At 44.6% G+C, this 20,053-nt stretch overlaps 1 protein-coding gene across 3 annotated transcripts in view; it reads right to left on the bottom strand.

The window, feature by feature from the left end:
• Positions 1-10,182, bottom strand: part of TSNARE1 (t-SNARE domain containing 1) — a 487,146-nt gene extending 476,964 nt beyond the window's left edge. For 2 of the 3 annotated variants that reach the window (XM_050891624.1, XM_050891627.1), the window contains exon 1: positions 10,124-10,182. The gene's annotated coding sequence lies outside the window, so the exon portion shown is untranslated. The remainder of the gene's footprint in view (positions 1-10,123) is intronic. The other variant, XM_050891625.1, reaches the window with a different exon arrangement.
• Between the last annotated feature and the right edge of the window lie 9,871 nt (positions 10,183-20,053).

The following is a 20,053-nucleotide window of genomic DNA, read 5'->3' as shown; positions in this document are numbered from 1 at the left end:
CCAAAAACTCCTCCATTGCAGGAGAGCCTTTAGTATTACAAATGATGAAAGCACGTTTCTAAAAAAAGCAAGCTGAGTTGAGAGCGATTTCTGAGAAGGTGGCAAAAAACCAGCACCCAGCCCAGCCAGCAGAACAAGGGCTGGGCTGCTCCAAGCATTGCTGGGTCACCAGAACAACCCTGATAGTGGGAATATGGGTCTCAATACCCCCAGCTAGTGGCTACCTAGATCAAAGATGTTGCCTGGCTCCCATCCTGGACCTGTGTGGTGATGCTGAGCAGGACGTTCAGAGGACACCACCATCCTCTGCTTGCGAGCTAGCCCTTGGGCATCTCCTTGCCCCGCGGGCTGCGTTATTCCTGCCTCGTGGCTGGGAGCCAGGGGGCAGATATTGGGATGCAGCTTCTGGGGAAGACGGGATGCAACTTCTGGGGTCAAGAAACAGCATCCTTGTGGTAAGCACAAGCATTTGGCCTGCGGTGCTTACTGAAACTGTGAGAGAAAAGCGAAGAGACATCCCTGAGGTTTTTTACAACTATTTTTATGATTGATGCTGGGAAACATGAAGGATTTGGGAGCTGTGGGTTTTTTTTTCCCCCCCCTTTTCATCAGATCTAAGCACCTTTCATCTAAGCACACATTAAACAAATAACCAGCTGTCTTCATCCTGCAATCCAGATGGATGTCCCCACGCTTGCACCAGACCAGTGCTTCACCCACAGCAGCCAGGTCCATCGGCAGGAGGGTCTGCAACAGGAGGATGCACCGCAGCTTCTCATCTCTCACTTCCAACACTGGGATGCAATCCCGCTACAGCGATTGCGGCTTTTAATGCCTTTTACAAACATATAATTCACTCCGTATTAATCCCCCGGAGCAGCTACTCCTTCATTTTACCCCTGGAGACACCAAGCTAAAATATTTGTCAGGTTAAACACAAAAACCTACAGCTCTAGGCACTCGTTCAGGACAGAGAAGTTGCCGTTACGCAGTTCTCTGATATAGTACAGCAGTATAACACCATCCTTGCAATAAAAGTACAGAATGAGCTTCTAAAGATGCCTTTCTAAACTAGATGTTTCTAAGTGAATTTAGGTTTCGTGACAAGCTCTTTTTGCTTCTCACTTTTTCTCATCCTTTTTTTGGGGGGGCGTGGCGGGGCAGATAGGGGCTGTTCTTTCTCAAGCTCAATATTAAATAAGAGGGACGCAAAAATATATTGAAAATGCACTTTTAAGGCATGGCACACAGCATATTTCAAAACAAATGCAGCTGAAAACCTCCAAACTATCAAAAGCTATTTCAATAAGGGGTTTCACTTACTTGAGACATTCACGCAAGTTCTAAAAAGTTGAATCTTTTCCAAGTATTTTAACTCAATTGCATGGACAAACTCACCAACACAGGAAGGTGCCAATGACGCCATGGTCCACATCTCCACAGTCTTCTCAGGCTCCAGAGGGCTTCCCAAAGCTGTGTGTGTGGGACATCAGGCTTCCTCAGGACCTACTGCCCTGAAACACCCTTGCTGTGAGCTGAGCTTTGCTTCCAGCCTCCCAGCTGGCTCTGGTGCTGATCATCATCTCCTCGCTTCCTTTTACTATCCAATAAATTTGAAGTTATCCAAGTCAGCAACCAACCTTCTTGTCTTGCGCTTGCACATCGTCCAGCTCACAACACCTATATCCTACAGGAATGCTCATACTCAATAACTGCCAGCTGGACCTTCAAAAGTAGGACACATATTTGTGTGGCTCTACTCTGTCTACATGCAAGGAAGAGGTTTCTGATAGGGTGTTCGAGCTCAGTCCCTTCTCCATCATTCCCATGGCATCCTGCCATACACCTCCATCAAGCTCCGGCTTCAGCCCACCATGACGGGATACAGCTCATTATTTTAGGGAGAGCTTTCAGACACAGTCTCTCAGCCCACTCTTCCAGACCATGTCCAGATACGCCCAGAAATTTTTAGTATTGAAAGAGCAAACCACGGAGGTGTGCATTAACACGTGTGTGTCGTCCACATCTCAGCCACAACAAATCACAAACACTGAAGAAGACGTGATACGTGCTATTTTATTTGACCTTTGACTACGATGGAGCCAAAGCAAGGTGATTCCAGCCCATAAATATTCCTGACTCAGCCAGCACGTGCAGACTAAAGAAGCTCAGACCTCAAACCTTGAGGTAAGTGTACAACAGCATCGAATCCCCCCAGTTGTTTCACCTTAAATAGACAGGAGGGAGGCGTTGACACTGAAGTGATGCTTTGCAATTCAGGCAGTCTGTGTTCAATTGCCAGGCTTGCATAAACTCTGTAATGCAGTATTGTGTATCTAGGAGAATTAAAGACAAGGCACAGTCATCTCACCTGCTTCCGAAGCATCCTAGTGCTGCAAAATGCATAGGAAAGACTCTTGGTTTAATGGGGTGTTATTCTGCTTCAGTATAGCACAGCAAGAAATGGACTTGCATAATTTTAATTTTTAACTTTTGATTAAATTTAAAAAAAAAAAAAAAAATCACAAATGTAAGATGATACAACAATTATAATCAAGGTGGCAAGCAACTGGCACCGTGTTTATCACTGGAACAGTTTGGGAGTTATCCTGAACCAGTTCATACCACTGATCAAGGCATTTCTTTGCATCAGCCTGCTGCAGTAGGCAGATAAAACATCGCTGCACCGTGTGCATAAACTGTGTTTAGACACATAAATCTTAGCAAAGTGGCTTCTTATTTTGAGGCAAAACCAGAAAGAATTATACATTGCATTAAATATTTTCTTCTCTGTCCTCTTCTTGACCGTCTGAAAGATCAATTAAAGTGTTTTTGCATAAAACAGGCAAAGAGAAGCACTTTCCAAAAATAAATAAATAATGAAGCCACTCCTTGCTTTTAATATGATTTCTAAAGAAAACAAGCATAACGACTTAAAGATTCCCACAGTGAAAAAGAAGAAAATGCGGAAGGTTTAATCATCCACTTATGAGGTAACAAAATAGATTTCTCGAGTCTTAATGTCTCTTGCAAAATTTTAAGCGCTCATACACAAATATTAGTAACACGCTGCAGCAAGCCGAATAGTTTCCCCTGCCCTCGCACAGGAATATGCGCAAGTCCCTCCCTTGCACTCACATACACACATTTGCTGTTTCCATCACTTTTCTATTTGCAAAGAGATCAAAAAGAAACAAGGAATCGTGCCGTGGCTTTTAACACCTTCCTCCCCTTATGAAGGTCTTGCTGTCCTGCATATCAGCAACCTCTCTGTCCAACCACACTGCAACATCTGGAAATATCAGCACGAGCTCTCTGCACGCTGACCAGTAATGTAACTCACAGCCAAAGCCTCAGCACTGAGAGAGCACCACTGAGTTCAACTGGTCTCTCAGTTACCAACCGTAAGAGGAACTGGGGGAAAGGGGAGAGAGATCATCCCACCAAGTAAACTCAAGATCTACTTTCTTCTCCCTCAGACTGCCCTATATGATGTCTTCGCAAGGCAAGGGAGGAATTGTTCCCATCGAAAACCCATCCTCTTAGTTTCTAAGAAAGAAATTTTTTTACGATGAGGGTGGTGAAACACTGGCACAGGTTGCCCAGAGAGGTGGTAGATGCCCCATCCCTGGAAACATTCAAGGTCAGGTTGGACAGGGCCCTGAGCAATGTGATCTAGTTAAAGATATCCCTGCTCATGGCAGCAGGGTTGGACTAGATGGCCTTTAAAGGTCCCCTGCAACCCAAACTATTCTATGATTCTATGACTCTTAGTTCTCTAGAGAGCAGCAAACCATCACATCAAGACAAACCCAGAGGACCTTTCCAAGCTCTGTTGTTGGACAGCAATTTGGTGGAATTATATCTCCTCCCTCCCTCCCACAGCATCGGTGAAGCGCTCAAGCTCTCTTCTACTTTGTCCAGCCAATGCCAAGACATTGGGCTGACTTCCAGCAACGCAGTCTGGAAAGGAAGTCTCAGCTCCAGGCAAAGCTGTGATAGGGGACAATCACAGAATCACAGAATTGTTTAGGTTGGAAAAGACCTTTAAGATCATCAAGTCCAACCGTTAACCTAACACTGCCAAGTCCACCACTAAACCATGTCCCTAAGCACCATGTCTACATGTCTTTTAAATACCTCCAGGGATGGTCACTCAACCACTTCCCTGGGCAGCCTGTTCAAATGCTTGACAACCCTTTTGGTGAAGAAATTTTCCCCAATATCCAATCTAAACCTCCCCTCACGCAACTTGAGGCCGTTTCCTCTTGTCCTATCACTTGTTACTTGGGAGAAGAGACCAACACCCACCTTGCTACAACCTCCTTTCAGGTAGTTGTAGAGAGCGATAAGGTCTCCACTCAGCCTCCTTTTCTCCAGACTAAACAACCCCAGTTCCCTCAGCCGCTCCTCACAGGACTTCTTCTCTAGACCCTTCACCAGCTGCCTTGCTCTTCTTTGGACACACTCCAGCACTTCAATGTCTTTCATGAAGTGAGGGGCCCAAAACTGAACACAGTATTCAAGGTGTGGCCTCACCAGTGCCAAGTACAGGGGGACAATCGCTTCCCTCATCCTGCTGGCCACACTCTTTCTGATACAAGCCAGGATGCCATTGGCCTTCTTGGCCACCTGGGCACACTGCTGGCTCATATTCAGCCGGCTGTCAACAACACCCCCAGGTCCTTTTCCACCAGGCAGCTTTCCAGCCACTTTTCCCCAAGCCTGTAGTGTTGCATGGGGTTGTTGTGACCCAAGTGCAGGACCCAGCACTGAGCCTTGTTGAACCTCATGCCATCGGCCTCGGCCCATCGATCCAGCCTGCCCAGATCCCTCTGTAGAGCCTTCCTACCCTCAAGCACATCAACACTCCCGCCCAACTTGGTGTCATCTGCAAACTTACTGAGGGTGCACTCAATCCCCTCGTCCAGATCATTGATAAAGATATTAAACAGAACTGGCCCCAATACTGAGCCCTGGGAACACCACTTGTGACCAGCCACCAACTGGATTTAACTCCATTCACCACAACTCTTTAGGCTCAGCCATCCAGCCACTTTTTTACCCAGCAAAGACTACACCTGTCCAAGCCATCAGTAGCCAGTTTATCGTTATCCAGGAGAATGCTGTGGGAAATGGTGTCAAAGGCTTTACTAAAGTCCAGGTAAACAACATCCACAGCCTTGCCCTTATCCACTAACCGGGTCACCTTGTCATAGAAGGAGATCAGGTTAGTCAAGCAGGACCTGCCTTTCATAAACCCATGCTGACTGGGCCTGATCACCTGGTTGTCCTGTACATGCCGTGTGATGGCACTCAGGATGATCTGCTCCATAACCTTCCCCAGAACCGAGGTCAGACTGACAGGCCTGTAGTTCCCCGGATCCTCCTTCCGACCCTTCTTGTAGATGGGCATCACATTTGCTAACGTCCACTCAACTGGGACCTCCCTGGCTAGCCACGACTGCTGAGAAATGATGGAAAGTGGCTTGGTGAGCACTTCTGCCAGCTCCCTCAGTACCCTTGGGTGGATCCCATCTGGCCCCATAGACTTGTGTGTGTCTAAGTGGTGTAGCAGGTCACTAACCATTTCCCCTTGGACTATGGGGGCTCCCTTCTGCTCCCTGTCCCTGTCTTCCAGCTCAGGGGGCTGGGTACCCTGAGAACAATTGGTCTTACTATTAAAGACTGAGGCAAAGAAGGCATTAAGTACCTCAGCCTTTTCCCCATCCTTTGTCACTATGTTTCCCCCGCATCACATAAAGGATGGAGATTCTCCTTAGCCCTCCTTTTCTTGCTAATGTATTTATAGAAACATTTTTTATTGTCTTTTACAGCAGTAGCCAGATTAAGTTCTAGCTGGCTTTGGCCCTTCTAATTTTCTCCCTGCATAACCTCACGACTTCTTTGTAGTCCTCCTTAGTTGCCTGCCCCTTCTTCCAAAGGGCATAAACTCTCTTTTTTTTCCCCTTAGTTCCAGCCAAAGCTCTTCAGCCAGGCTGGTGGTCTTCCCTGCCGTCTCATCTTCCGGCACATGGAGACGGCCTGCTCCTGTGCCTTTAAGATTTCCTTCTTGAAGAATGGCCAGCCTTCCTGGACTCTTCACCCTTCAGGACTGCCTCCCAAGGGACTCTGTCAATCAGGCTCCTACACAGGCCAAAGTCTGCCCTCTGGAAGTCCAAGGTAGCAGTTCTGCTGACCCCCCTCCTTATTTCTCCAAGAATGGAAAACTCTGTCATTTCATGATCGCTGTGCCCAAGACGGCCAACAACCATCACATCACCCACAAGTCCTTCTCTGTTCCCAAACAACAGGTCCAGCGGGGCACCTTCCCTAGCTGGCTCCCTCACCAGCTGTGTCAGGAAGGTCTCTTCCACACACTCCAGGAACCTCCTAGACTGTTTCCTCTCTGCTGCATTGTATTTCCAGCGGACATCTGGTAAGTTGAAGTCCCGCACAAGAACAAGGGCTAGCGATTGTGAGGCTTCTCCCAGCTGCTTAGAGAATATTTCATCTGCCTCTTCATCCTGGCTGGGAGGTCTATAACAGACTCCCACCATGATACCTGCCTTGTTGGCCTTCCACCTGATTCTTACGCATAAACACTCAACCCGATCGTCACCATCATCAAGCCCTAGACAGTCAAAACACTCCCTAACATACAGGGCTACCCCACTGCCTCTCCTTCCTTGCCTATCCCTTCCAAAGAGCTTATAGCCATCCATTGCAGCACTCCAGTTGTGTGAGTCATCCCACCACATTTCCATGATGGCAACTATATCATAGTTTTCCTGCTGCACAATGGCTTCCAGCTCCTCCTGTTTGCTGCCCATGCTGTGTGCATTGGTGTAGATGCACTTCAGTTGGGCTAGTGATCCTGCCACCTTTTTGGGGGGAGAAGCCCTAATTCCTACATGACCATTCTCAGGTGCTTCCATGGTTTCTAACACATCAATAACCCTCGTGTCTCTGCTGCCGCATGGATCTCCATCCCCTATCCCCACTGAGACAGCAGACCAAAGGACCTCGCTGGCACACCGTCCCTCAAACATTGGCCCCCAGGCTTATCTCTAGCGAGCATGGTTTTATCCCTTTCCCCCTTCAAATCTAGTTTAAAGCTCTTCCAATGAGCCCTGCTAACTCCTGTGGAACGATCCTTTTCCCGCTTTGAGACAGGGTACCCTGTCTGTTGCCAGCAGGCCTGGTGTCATGTAGACCAACCCATGATCAAAAAAACCAAAATTCTGCCGGTGACAGCAGGCTCAGAGCCAGGTATTGATCTGCTGGCTCTTCCTCCTTCTTCCTTCATCATTCCCTGCAACCGGAAGGATAGAGGAGAACGCTACTTGTGCTCCTGATCCCTTAACCAGTCATCCTCACACCCAAATGCAAAAAAGCTGACAGGAGAGAGAAATCACTGCCCTACTCAATTGAAACAGGAGGAAAAGACTTGCAATACTAAAAAAACCCAACAACAACAAAAAAACCTAAAACCAATAAAAAAAAACAACAAATAAAAACAAAAGCTAAGAGGCAAATAATTCATTTAGGCAATATCCACTGCCCATACTCTACCTGAATTGTTTAAGTTGAAGGTTATTGGTTTAATCAGAACCACCGTAAAAAGAAAAGCTAGGGTCATAAGTACAAGATTTATTTTAAGTAAACGCAATAGGTTTCTTGGTAAGGCATTTTCATTTAAAATAGAAAAAAAATAAGTTGCAGTTTGCCAGCTGACCAGTAAGGGGAGTTGGTGCCTAGAGCTTTGAGTCAACCACGCATATGCAGTTTTGGGTGGAGAAAACTCAAATAAACAATTCTGAGGTAGTGACATTGAGAAAACATTGACGAATGCCAGAAGATGCTAGAGGAAGATAGACAGAGAGCACCATGTCCAGAAAACCCACTAATCTGGAAAAGAGAGAGGGCCTGAGAGATACTACAGTACAAAAAAAAAGTCATGTTTTTGCTTGGAAATGGGTCTTTCTCTCCTGCAAGACTTAATGGAGAGCATGTAATGGAGAGCACTTGGAAGGAGAAAGGCAAAGGACAAATGAAATCAAGTCAAGATAGAGCTTGGGATAAGAAAATAAGGGTTAAATCTCAATGCACTTCTGAGTAAATATTCTGATGTTAGCATGTTTCCCAGAAAAGACTTGGGCCAATTCCTCTGGTGGCCCTGAGGAGACATCTAGGAGGGTACCACATGCCTGGGAGAAGACTTCAAAAGACAAGGGCTAATCAGACGTCTTATCACTGAGCCCCAGCACTAGAAACAAAAAGGGAAAAAATACAAATAAAGATTTGTATCAAAAGAAGCGTAACCAGCAGGTGAAGGGAGGTGATTCTCCCCCTCTACTCCACTCTTGTGAGACCCCACCTGGAGTCCTGTGTTCAGCTCTGGGGCTCCCAGCATAAGAGGGACATGGACCTGCTCAAGGAGGTCCAGAAGAGGGCCACAAAGATGATCAGAGGGCTGGAGCACCTCTCCTATGAAGACAGGCTAAGAGAGTTGGGGTTGTTCAGCCTCAAGAAGAGAAGGCTCCAGGAGACCTTATAGCAGCCTTCCAGTACCTAAAGGGGGCCTACAAGAAAGCCAGAGAGGGACTTTTTTACAAGGCCAAGTAGTGATAGGAGAAGGGGTAATGGCCTTAAACTGAAAGAGGGTAGATTTAGCTTAGATGTAAGGAAGAACTTCTTCAGTGTGAGGGTGGTGAGGCACTGGAACAGGTTGCCCACAGAGGTTGTGGATGCCCCATCCCTGGAAGTGTTCAAGGCCAGGCTGGATGGGGCTTTGAGCAACCTGGTCTAGTGGAGATGTCCCTGCCCATGGCAGGGGGGTTGGAACTAGGTGATCTTTAAGGTCCCTTCCAACCCAAACCATTCTACAGTTCTATGATTTCTTAAAAAAAAAAAAAAAAACAAAAAAAAAAAAAAAACCCACACCACCAAACAAAAACCCAACCACCACTCAAATCTCTTGCAAGGAGTGGGATTTAATAATATTTTACAGTATCTAAAGAAAAATGCCAGCAGTAGGAACTCATTAAGCATTGTATGGGGAACAGCAGCACAATCACTACTGCGTCTATAGCCATGCTGGGCTCGTCAACAGAAACGGGGCTGCCACCGGCTATGGGGCCATGGGGAGGTGCACTCAAATGCTTACGGTCCTCTTTCCCATTAATCTCATTAACGTCATATTTACTCTGCTGTTGGTGCTTACTCAGGATGTTAATAGGCATACTTTTTGCATACTATTTACTGAATGTTACAAATCTGTTTAGCTCTGTATAGGAAACAGGGCTGGAATATGCCAATGCTCCTCATGCTATGGAAAACGGAGGTAGAGAAATAAAATCCTTTATAAGGACTTGTTTCAAAGACCGTGATTTCCTGAATAAGAATTAAGTGCAAGACAACCAATTCATTCAGATAAATATATAAAACCCTTCCTTTCTTCTAATTCTGGAATACTTTCTAAAGTATTCTATGAAGGAGGAACAGACACCAAACCAAAAATACCCAAGAAAAGACTTATTTCCTACTATTAAGCTGGAGTACATGAAACAACTATTCTAGCCACGATACAAATTACTGTTAATGGTATTCCAGGTGGGAAAAACAGATGTAGTTTAAGAAAAACGTTTCTGCTGATAAAAAACTCTATAGGTTTTACAAATGCAGTCCGTTACGCCTTGAAAAATGAAACTTTCACTGACCATCTGTTCCTAGCAGAGAGCACCCATTAACGCTTGCTTTGGTCAGAAAGCCCAACACAAAGTCAACACACCACAAGCAGGGACCATCCCAGAGCTCAATGAACCAGCCAAGTCAGGCAAGATCAGCTGTCAGGGGGAAGAATTTGGATGGAGATCACCCAATATTAACCAGTTAAAACAAGGAAACCACCGCAAGAGCAGAAGACGCCGTCCAGAGGTGAACATCTGCAAGCGCTGAGCCCACAACATTCCTCCACATCCACTCCAGAGGCTGGGTCTACAAAACGTAGCATCACCTCCAACAAGTTGAAGGGATATGGAAAAAAAAACAACCAAAACAAAAGAAAGAACCTGAAACAGGAAGGATTATCAAAGAAAGAAAACAGCAAAAAATATCTCACCCACAATTTTATTCCCTTGTGTTGTGGAGCCACTTGTTCGGCACTAGGCAGCAATAGCCCAACAGACCCAAGGCCTGTCTCAGCAGTATCGTCTCTGTTCAGGGAAAAGGGAAAAAAAAACGAAAATCAGAAGTGAAAAGTTCATATAGGTTTTTATCTGCTCTGTTTCCCCCAGTCTGAAGCGCAGGCATTCCCAAGACTGAGGTTTTAGCTGTATCTTTAGATTCAACTGCCTTTGGGAGTTTTCACACCCTGTGAATTTGTTAAAGAAAAACAAATATATTAGGCAAGCTTTGCTTTTGGCCTACACAATATCTGTGACAATGTAACACACACGTAAAAAAAAAAAAAAAAAAAAAAAAAAACCACTCCTTCCCTTTAATTTCAGGGTGCAAACATCAGGGGATGCCCAGTGAAACACAGCAAGTAATTTTCATTTTCTGCAATTTGTGATTTCACATAACTGTCATTTCCCCCTGCTTAGTGATCTCATATTTTCGGTCTTAGCCAGTTAAGCAGGATCTGTCAGCGTTTTCCCTACATTTCCTACAAAAGGAAAGCCCACGCAACTAAAGGGATTGCTGAGCTAGAAGCACGCAACTGGGACAACCAAGTGGACCCAGCACTGGAAGAGGTCTCAGCACAGAAGAACAAAACCTTCGCTAAGATGGTGTAACACAAAGCTGCACAGAGGACTCATGCCTTTATAACAGCAGCCAATCTGTTATAAAGCAAAGTGAACAGAAGACTGAAAAATCATTATGGTATCTTTATAATTGATTTTTAACTAAAAATACATAGAAAGAGGAAAAAATAGATTACTTCTGAGAAGATTATTCATACAAGAGTGCATGTGCACATGCTTGTGTACAGAGCAACAGGCAGAGATAACATATCTATATAGATAGATACACAGCTGCATATTTTAGAACAACATCCATAAGGATCCGATAGCTCAGATAACTCTGGAGACTCTAGTTAATGATGTAATAAACCCATTTCCCACACACACTCTTTAGCAACTGAATTTTTTTGTCCCAAATCTGGAAACTAACGCTTCAGAAGGAATTTAACATGCTTTTAATGCAGTTTATTATGCTTTAATAAAAAATAAAACAGAAAACAAGAAAAAGAATGGCTTAGGCAACTCAGGTAGAGGCACTTTTACACTGTGTAAAATTAAGGACGGAGAAGTACTACGCTCTTTTTACAGTAATTATTCCTCAGAGAAAGTGTTTTAATCAAACTGCTGAAAATTTTGGCTGGTTGGTTTGTTTTAAGCAGGAGGAGCATCATCACGCAGGACTCAGCCTTCCAGACTTATCGTCAAGGCTTTCTCATCCCTCCTTGTGACGGGATGGTGGAGAAAGTCAAATCCCATGGGATGACACTGGGGCTGGAGAGAGCAGCAAAGGATGCCGAAGGAGCTCCTGCCCTGAGTTTTCATACCCTTAGAAGAACCACACAATTACCCTTTCCTCTTCTTTGATGAACACAATCTACTTCAACACCCTCAAAAGCCAACAGCAGAAGCTCCAACACATGGAAAAAAAAATCATTAAGAGCCTTTAAGTTAAAGTACAGTACCCAGCGCCAGCTTTCAAAGACAGAGTAAATAAGTAAGACCTTTAAATTTTAAGATGTTGCTCAGCAACACCTTGTCATGCTACATCACGCAACACTTCTTCCTCGTTATTTCTCTGGCCAAAGGTCAAAATTCGTCTTCCCAAGAGACAAGCCTTCCTATAGAGAGAGCGATGAAACTCCCACATCCAACTACCTCAGGAACAATCCACATCTCCATCCTGGAGACCTTCCAAATATCCAGGCATGCTGCAATTCTCAAGGAGGCAGCCTTCCCCTTTGTAATCACTGTACAGCGACACACGAAGCACGTGTATTGTCATCACAGAGATGTAGGATTCCTTGTATAAATCCTGTTCCTCCTGTAACACATGTAAGGAGGCATCGATACAAAGTACCACTGTCTACTGGTTCACATTTACACATTGGCAACTAAACAGAAAGTCTACGTATCAACATTCAACAGTCTTGGGAGCGTTTTTTCTGGGTTTTGTGGGTTTGTTTTGGGTTTTTTTGAAATCTATTAGAAAAATGTAAAAGCAAAGGTAACTGCTTGGCGTACAGCTAAAATATGCACCAACCTGCTCTAGGGCCAGGACTGCATTTTCCTCTTCTCTGCTGCACGCCACATCTCAGCGTGTTCAGAGGTCCCAGCAAAGTGCAAGCAGCCGAGGATCCCTCCAGCCCTGCCATCACGTACCCAGGAAAGTCACTCCTTGACCACCTGTATCGCTTTCCATGTGCTACCAAGTTCCCATAATTCATAAAAAGAGCAAAACTGAGTGAGTTATAGAGAGCAATGCTGGCAGCTGCAGTTAACCATTTTCATCTGATCAAGTACTCCTTCCATTTGTAAAAAAAAAAACCCAACCTAATATTCATGTGATTTAGTGCAACTTAAGGTGGGGGGGAAAAAGGTCAGAAATCTTGTCTCAAGCAATCTCACATGGAGCAATCCTGTTCCAAATGAAAACAGCATTACCTGTCCAGCACGCAGAGTCCAGCACTGAAATCTCAGGATGCTCATGGCTTCTAAGATAAGAGTTTCTATCACCTTCATGTAGCCTTGGGTCAAGCGTTTTTAAACTGCCACTACAGGCAAAAATCAGTAATCATTTTAATTTTTCAGAACAAGCTAAGCCATGACACATCCCATCCTGCCAAGTGGGGATTCAGGTCCTTAAGTATAGAAACCTGGTGGCCTAGTTTTACAGAGTTATCAATATTATGTCCATCTCTCAGAGCACCCAACGATGCGGGCAGCCCTCGGAGGATGAAAACCAATATTGAAATTATCAATACGCACTATGTCACGCATGCGACTTCTTGCCGACCCATCTTCTCCTTATCTCATCCTCCCACCCTTCCCATCCCACAGATCTATCTTGTTTTCTTCTCCGACTCTGTCTTGTCAGGCGGTTTCTCCGCAGCAGGGTCTCTCCTTCTGCTGGACACCATACAGGAATGCAAGACGGACATGATCTTTGGTTGGCATCCATAGGAACAACTCCATTATAGGGAGGAATTAATGACAACTCTGCCTACCTGCAGGTTTTGGGGTTTTTTTTAAGCCATCGTGTATATAACCCACATGATGTCAGTACAGGAATATCACGCTAAAGATGTGGAATGTAAGGGGCGGGTTTTCCTCGTTTCTATGGTTATAAGCAATTTTAATGACCAACCTAAATAAAAAAGCTGGAAGAGAGAGAAAGTAGGAAGGAGTAAGGTAGGCGTTTAATTTTGATTGACAAGACATAGCATAACTAGTTAAGATCTGTCAAATGCCTGCTGAGGATCACAAATCCTCAGCACATTGTACGGCAGACAGAATTAGTCTAAATGCACAGCTTTACAAAAATGTTTCTTACTCGGCGAGATCAGAGTTCACCATGTCGGTTTCCCCACACAAAGCAGCTGATATCTTAACTATCAAAGGAGCCAAGGTAGGGACGGAAAAATATATATAGTTTTCATTATTTGTGAGATTTTTCAAATGTTAACATGCTACAATGTCTTAACTTTTGTCCCTGGCCAATATATATTTATATATACACACACACACACACGTGTATATATAAAAGGACAGCATTCCCAAGATTGTTAATGACCACAACAATTTGAAAGGTGTTATCAACGGCCTCACTTTGGAATCACGTCTGCATCACATTAAATGCTGTATAAATACAGACTAAAGAGATGATTCCTGCATTAGAGACCTTAAAATAGGAGATTGAATGCAGAAAGAGTTGAACATAAATTGGATGGGAAACATCAGGAAATGCAGAGAAGCTGGAGACACAGAAACACCGGCATGACAGTTGGCTGTGAGGTTTCCTCACAGATGTAACATCAAAAAAACCAAGGTCTGGGGAAAATTAAGAGCATCCCTACAAATGTTCATGGGTGATGTCATCAAGAGAGAAGAAGAACGGAGCGACAGAGACTTGGAGCATTTCAAAGTCAGGAACAGAGACTCACGACCTTGGAGGGAAGAGTCAACATCTCAACAAGGCATAAGGCAGCACAAGAAGGGCTCTGGAAGACATAACCAGCAGCTTGTGTTTAATTCCAGAGACGCAGGATGCAGCAAAGGACAGACACAAAAAGGATTCAAGATGCGCCTGAACGAAGCTAGGAAGATGTTTTTCTTTTACTCGCTCAGCACTGTCAAGATGCACGCAGGACACTGTGATCTCCACAGGGCTACCCGCTCATGAGACCATCACTTTCTGAGTTTCTACATACTTTTTTTTCATGTTTTAAAAGGCTCTGCTATTTTATCAAATGCTGTTTGACTTTTCAGGAGGGAAACACTAGGCAAGAGAGGACAGGGTTACAAAGGAGGGAAGTCAACAGCTCCTGTGACGCCTGCCAACAGGATCTGCGCTTAAACCATGCAGTTTTGGCAGAGAACACCCTCGAAATTTGGTATTTAAAAGTCTTATGGTGTTGGAATGTATAATTAAAGTAAAAGGACACAAGTGAACCAAGAGCTGATCAACACAAACTTGTACCAATGTCAGGAGAATGTGTTCTTACAAAGTCTCAGCCACCTGGTTCTTCCATGCTACATTGAAAGAAAGAAAAATTAGCTACCAACTACTTTTATTTCCACTGAAGATCATCCCTCTCTAGCCTCTAAAAGGTACAGATTTGTACCAATCTCAGAGAGCTAAAAAAAAAAAAAAAAAAACCACAAAACCAAACAAAACCCAAAACTCACAAAAAGTTGCCTCATTTACTGCCAGTTTCCAGTCCTAGAGCAACATATTTATTGTGATACAAACTTTTCTTTCCCCCAACAATGCCCAGACTTCACAATATAAGAATAATGAAAACACCTACAAATTAGTGTTTCTTCAAGAACCACAGTACTTGCTCCTCAAGAATTGGAATAAATGGAAGGACTCAAATCCACTTCCCAACCGGTCACCTCACTGGGGCAAGTCCACCGACCTCTGTCTCTTAAAACTCTCAATTTGCAAGTAATTAAACTAAACCTGTATGAAATTTATTCATTCAGCAGTTATACCCTAAACAAGCACAGTAGCACTCACACACTAAGTTACCTCTTACTACCAGTATCTAAAAAGCCATTGCACAAAACTTGGCAGATTTGGGCACAGATTCCTCAATTTCAACCAAAAATTTCAACTGACCTCTGAAGAAGTCAACCAAGACTTCTAAAAAGCTAATGTCAGTGTGACGTACAATGAGGAAAACCAAGCTGCAGGGCATGTTCTCCCACCACGCTGTCAGGCACGTTGGCTTCACTCAAGTCCAACCATGACCCATGATGATTTGATCGCGTGTACAAGTCCAACACACACCTCGGCTCAGATTATTTAAGTCCCTGAGAAATCACATGTGAGAGAGAAAAGCATTGCAGATGCAGTCTTCCAGCCTTCCTATCCAATGGCTGAGGATGCTACAATGGTCCACAGGCAAAAACATTTGGTCAACTCTGTCCAGGAAACATCTACTGAATTAAACCCACCACCAGCACACAGGAACTGCTCAATAACTGTGGTTATAATCTAGTTAGGGGGGATGTGTAGGAGGGAAAGGAACTGAGCTCTTGCTAGTATTCAAGTCATCAAGGACATCTTAAATGCATCATTTAATGAGACAAAGAGACACCGCAAGTCAAATAAGGTTCAAAAGTAGGATCAAGGATAAAAGAGGAATATTAGGCAAGAGCGGGTAAGAAAAGAAGATATGCCAGTGCAGAAAGTACTGCCAAGAGGTTAAAACTGCCACCCGCTTTTCAGTCCTCAAATATTACATAGGGCAACTTTTGGCCACTGGTCCCATGGCACATAATAGCTTCTCCTGATCTCCCTCAGTGCTCCTTGTCCTTATTGAAACAGGATAACTGATTTACAGACCTGAAAACCCACTCAGCTGCCCAGCCGTAGCTGTTGAACACAAGTGAGCTTGGGGGCGGAAAGGAGGAGAAATGGTACCTCTGACTTGTACTGATGGACACAGGACCAGCTTGGACAGTCGCAAAGCAAGAATCACGAAACCACTGCTTTCGTTCTCCTAATTTACTGCTGTTTCCTTCCCAGTAGTGCCACCATGAACTCAGTAACCAGGAAAATAAAACAAAACAAAACCAAGCGATTCGTATTTTATCCAATTTCTTATTGCAAGGTTTCAAACAGCCAAGCTGCCTATCACCAACTTGAAGATAAAAGTCAAAGCAGCACTGAGTCAGCTGGCACAAGCTCATTTATTACCAGGTAATGCCTCCAAACCTCCCAAACCAACTCTGCAGCCATCAGAGACACCTCTTCCCTGGACAGTGCCCAGGAATTACTTGCAAATGAAATGCAACCAGATTTATTGCTTCTGCAACCCTGGAAATTCAAGTTACAGAGGTGACGTTACATTTTGTTTTGCCAATGCTAATCTAATACCTTTTTAAAGGTGCATACGTTCCACCCTGTTGGCTTCCAACACTGAATTACCAGCTCTGCTAAGCTTCAGAATAAATGAGACGAGCGTGCCCTCTGGATGAAATCCCTTGCTGTAATCTTTATTCAAAACACACCGCTTCGGAGCCTTGCGCGCATTGCCAAAAATCGCCTTGAGGTTTGCTCTTAAGATGGCAATTTGCATATCAACATTTTGCTGCAGAGCTTACCCAATGTCCCCGCTATTATTTTAATACTCAGCTGTGGGCGGCCCCCTGAGCGGCGCACAGAAGTGCACGCTAAAAATACTCTTGCCTTCCCCACCGGCTCCGCACATGACCACAGCTAACGCCGGCTCGGACGCAAAACCGGGAGCGACGGCATCCATCCGCCTCTCGAGGAGGATGCGCAGGCTTCTAAGCGTTCGAAAAACGTGCTAAGAAGCAGAAAAGTACCTCTGCATGGATGGAGGAAGGATGCACACAGCAGCTGGAGGAGGAAGACCGCAGAAAGAGCCAGTTTTGCAGTCAAGGAAAGCAAGAGAGGTTTATCCGAGTGCGAGACATACTTGGGAAAACACATTAAGAGGTAATAAAGCAGGCGAGGGAGGCATCACCCGGGACATGAATTTAAGATGATGCTGAACAGAGGAAGGGAAAGAAACCTCATGCACAGAACAGGAGCGATCCCGGGCGAACACGAGCGCAGCCTGATTCATGCCCCAGAAGGGAGATCCCGGTCCCACTGGCAGCACCGCGTTGATGAAAGCGCATGAAAAAACATGGATTGCAGGTTTTTCTGTGCCTTCCTCCCCCTCGCCCAGCAAACCCCAGTCTCGGAGGTTGTAATTATTTTTGGCAAGGTGTAAACAAGTCCGGGAAATGAAACTGAAAACCAGTGTTATTTATGAGATGCAATGCAGGGAGCCAGCATCGGAGCCCGGCTACCAAATCAGCCAGCGCAAGGTCACTCTCGTCTGCTTAGGAGAGCAACTTTGCAAAGCGGTGTGTAGCCAGGCAAGCAAAATAATCAGCCTCAGTCTGCCCAGGAAGGCAAGTAATGGAAATGAAGCACAATGAACCACCAGAAAACATTGCTTCAGTCAACTGCAAGGGTTTTCTCACAGGGCTGGTAGGCTTTGAGGTGACATCCATCGAGATGATGTCTACCCAGCCCTTAACTGACCATGACAACTACCTGTCTCTCTGAGCTATGGGAGAGGAGCAAGAAGGACATCAGATCCGCAAGTCTTCCTCCACCAAAGTTGTTGTAGATGGAGGCAGCCAAGGGGCTCCATCTGCATGTAGAAGACTGGTGACGACCACTCATCACCTTACCCTTAAGGCCACTGCCTGCTTCCAAGGAGTTAGATTATTGCCCCAACCCAGGAAGACCCACAGATTTTGAAAAGCAATTTGCTTGCAAAGAGCAAAGCTTATATTTTCACTCTCCTCTCCGCCAGCAGAGAAAAGCAGCAAAAGCTGAACCCTCCCAGCAGGAGAATATTGCACCCCAATGGGGCTGAAGAAGCCACCAGCATCTCAAGCCCACGAAGCGACCACCAAGGAAAACACAAAAGCTCTTTCTGGTCTTACCAGGAGACAAAGTAAAAGGGATGGTCAAAGCCAGGAGGTGCAGGGAGGCACAAGGCGAGTGCCCCATGGACTTGAGGATCTCCAGACTGCTTTCTGCACACTCCCATTATAATCTGTGTTCCAATGCTTCGCAAACAGGACTAGAACCCCCAGCCCTGTTTCCAAGTATGGGATTATACTAAATTCTAATTAATTTAAAAAAACGATGACAAACACAACACGTTAGGAAAGGAAGTGGACAAAGAGAGAAGAGCAAGCCTGTAGACCTCAGAGCCCATGGGACATCTCCATATACAAAAGAAACAAAGATATGTCCAAATAATGTGCAAAGAGGGGAAAAAAAAGCACACCTTGGTTTCCATGCACAAAGAAGAGGATCTTTACAATTAAACTGCAGGTATCTCCATGAGGGGAGCGGGGGGGGAAAACAGAATTGAAATCTTTTCCATTGCCCCATGTTTGGGGAAAAGGAGAAGAAACCCATCTGCTTGAAGCTCTAAAGATGATAATCAGGAAAATATCTGTAGTGAGACTGCCAATCTGCTTTTTCAAATTCAAAGGCGAGTCAGTCGCAGCATCCTGTTTTACTGTAATATTGCAGCATTGTTTACACCACTTGCTAAGACGCACCTCCAAGGGACCAGTTTTGGCACTTGGCTAGGATAGCAACCCATCACATTTTTAGAAAAACAACCCATAGCTATGAAACTTCCCCGTGGTGCACGATCAATACTTGAGAGGGCTTTGGAAAGCACGCGGTTGTTCTCTAAAGCAGAAGTGTCAAAAAGCTTAGGACAGCATTTCTGGGGTTTCGACGCCCACATTTTGCCACCTACTTCCATCTTCAGGCACTTGCAGTTAAGGGAAGCTGAAGGTCCTTGAGACTGAGAAATCGAGCCACTGACATGCAGTGGCCTCAACACAACTTTAAGCACCACCACTTTTTTTTTTTTTTTTTTGCCTTATTTATCATTACTAAAAGTAGTCCTAGTAAAATGACTTGATTTTTCACCGTCACTACAAATCTGGATAGCTTTACAACCCGTATGAGACGGTACGCAAGAGGATGGTGAGCGTTAGCAGGCTGGGCACGCTTCCCTGGTCACAGCTATGCTTATTCACCGTGGCCTGATCCTGCCCGCACCGATCCCACTGCTCTGCCCGCAGCAGCTTCAGCAGAGAAAAGACTGAAATTTTCAATTCTTCAAAACAAAAGCAAAAAAAACAGAGCATAAAAGCAAAAAAAAAAAAAAAATCACACGCACTATTATTATATAGATGAGAAATATATATTATATATTATCTTATATGCTATATTATAGAAATTAATTGTTATTTAATATATCTATGTATACAACTTTATAATTTCTCATACTTTTTCTGCTGAGTAGCTCCTCCTGGTCGCTACCTGCAGCAGAATATTTGATGGGACCGACATTAGGGTCTCTCCAGCAGCGACAGGCACTCAGGTAAGAGAGTGGCTGGGGATACATCAGGCAGACGACAGAAGACCTCAAAACACTTGGGAAAGATAAATCACATCTCAAGCTATTTAGCAGTATGTTTAAACTTGTATAAATTTGGTATTTTAGAAATTAGGAGGTTCTCGTGAGAAAGCTAATAGTGTCACAAGGGATCACAAATCAATTGTTTTGTGGGGAAAAAAAAAAAAAAAGTCAAAAGCTGCATTAAGGTATAGCTCTCGCTTCACTTTGCAAGAAGGAAAAGTTCCAGATCTGCAGCTCCCAACAGAAGGGTGCGGCTACATGGAAGATGGTAAAAAACAACGTAGATCGATCTACGCCTTAATGCAAAGCACCTACTCTCAT

This window comes from Gymnogyps californianus, chromosome 2, assembly GCF_018139145.2.
Source record: "Gymnogyps californianus isolate 813 chromosome 2, ASM1813914v2, whole genome shotgun sequence".
In the NCBI taxonomy this organism is placed as follows: Eukaryota; Metazoa; Chordata; class Aves; order Accipitriformes; family Cathartidae; genus Gymnogyps; species Gymnogyps californianus.
The sequence above is the reverse complement of the archived record's forward strand: the minus strand, read 5'-3'. Positions and strand labels throughout refer to the sequence as shown.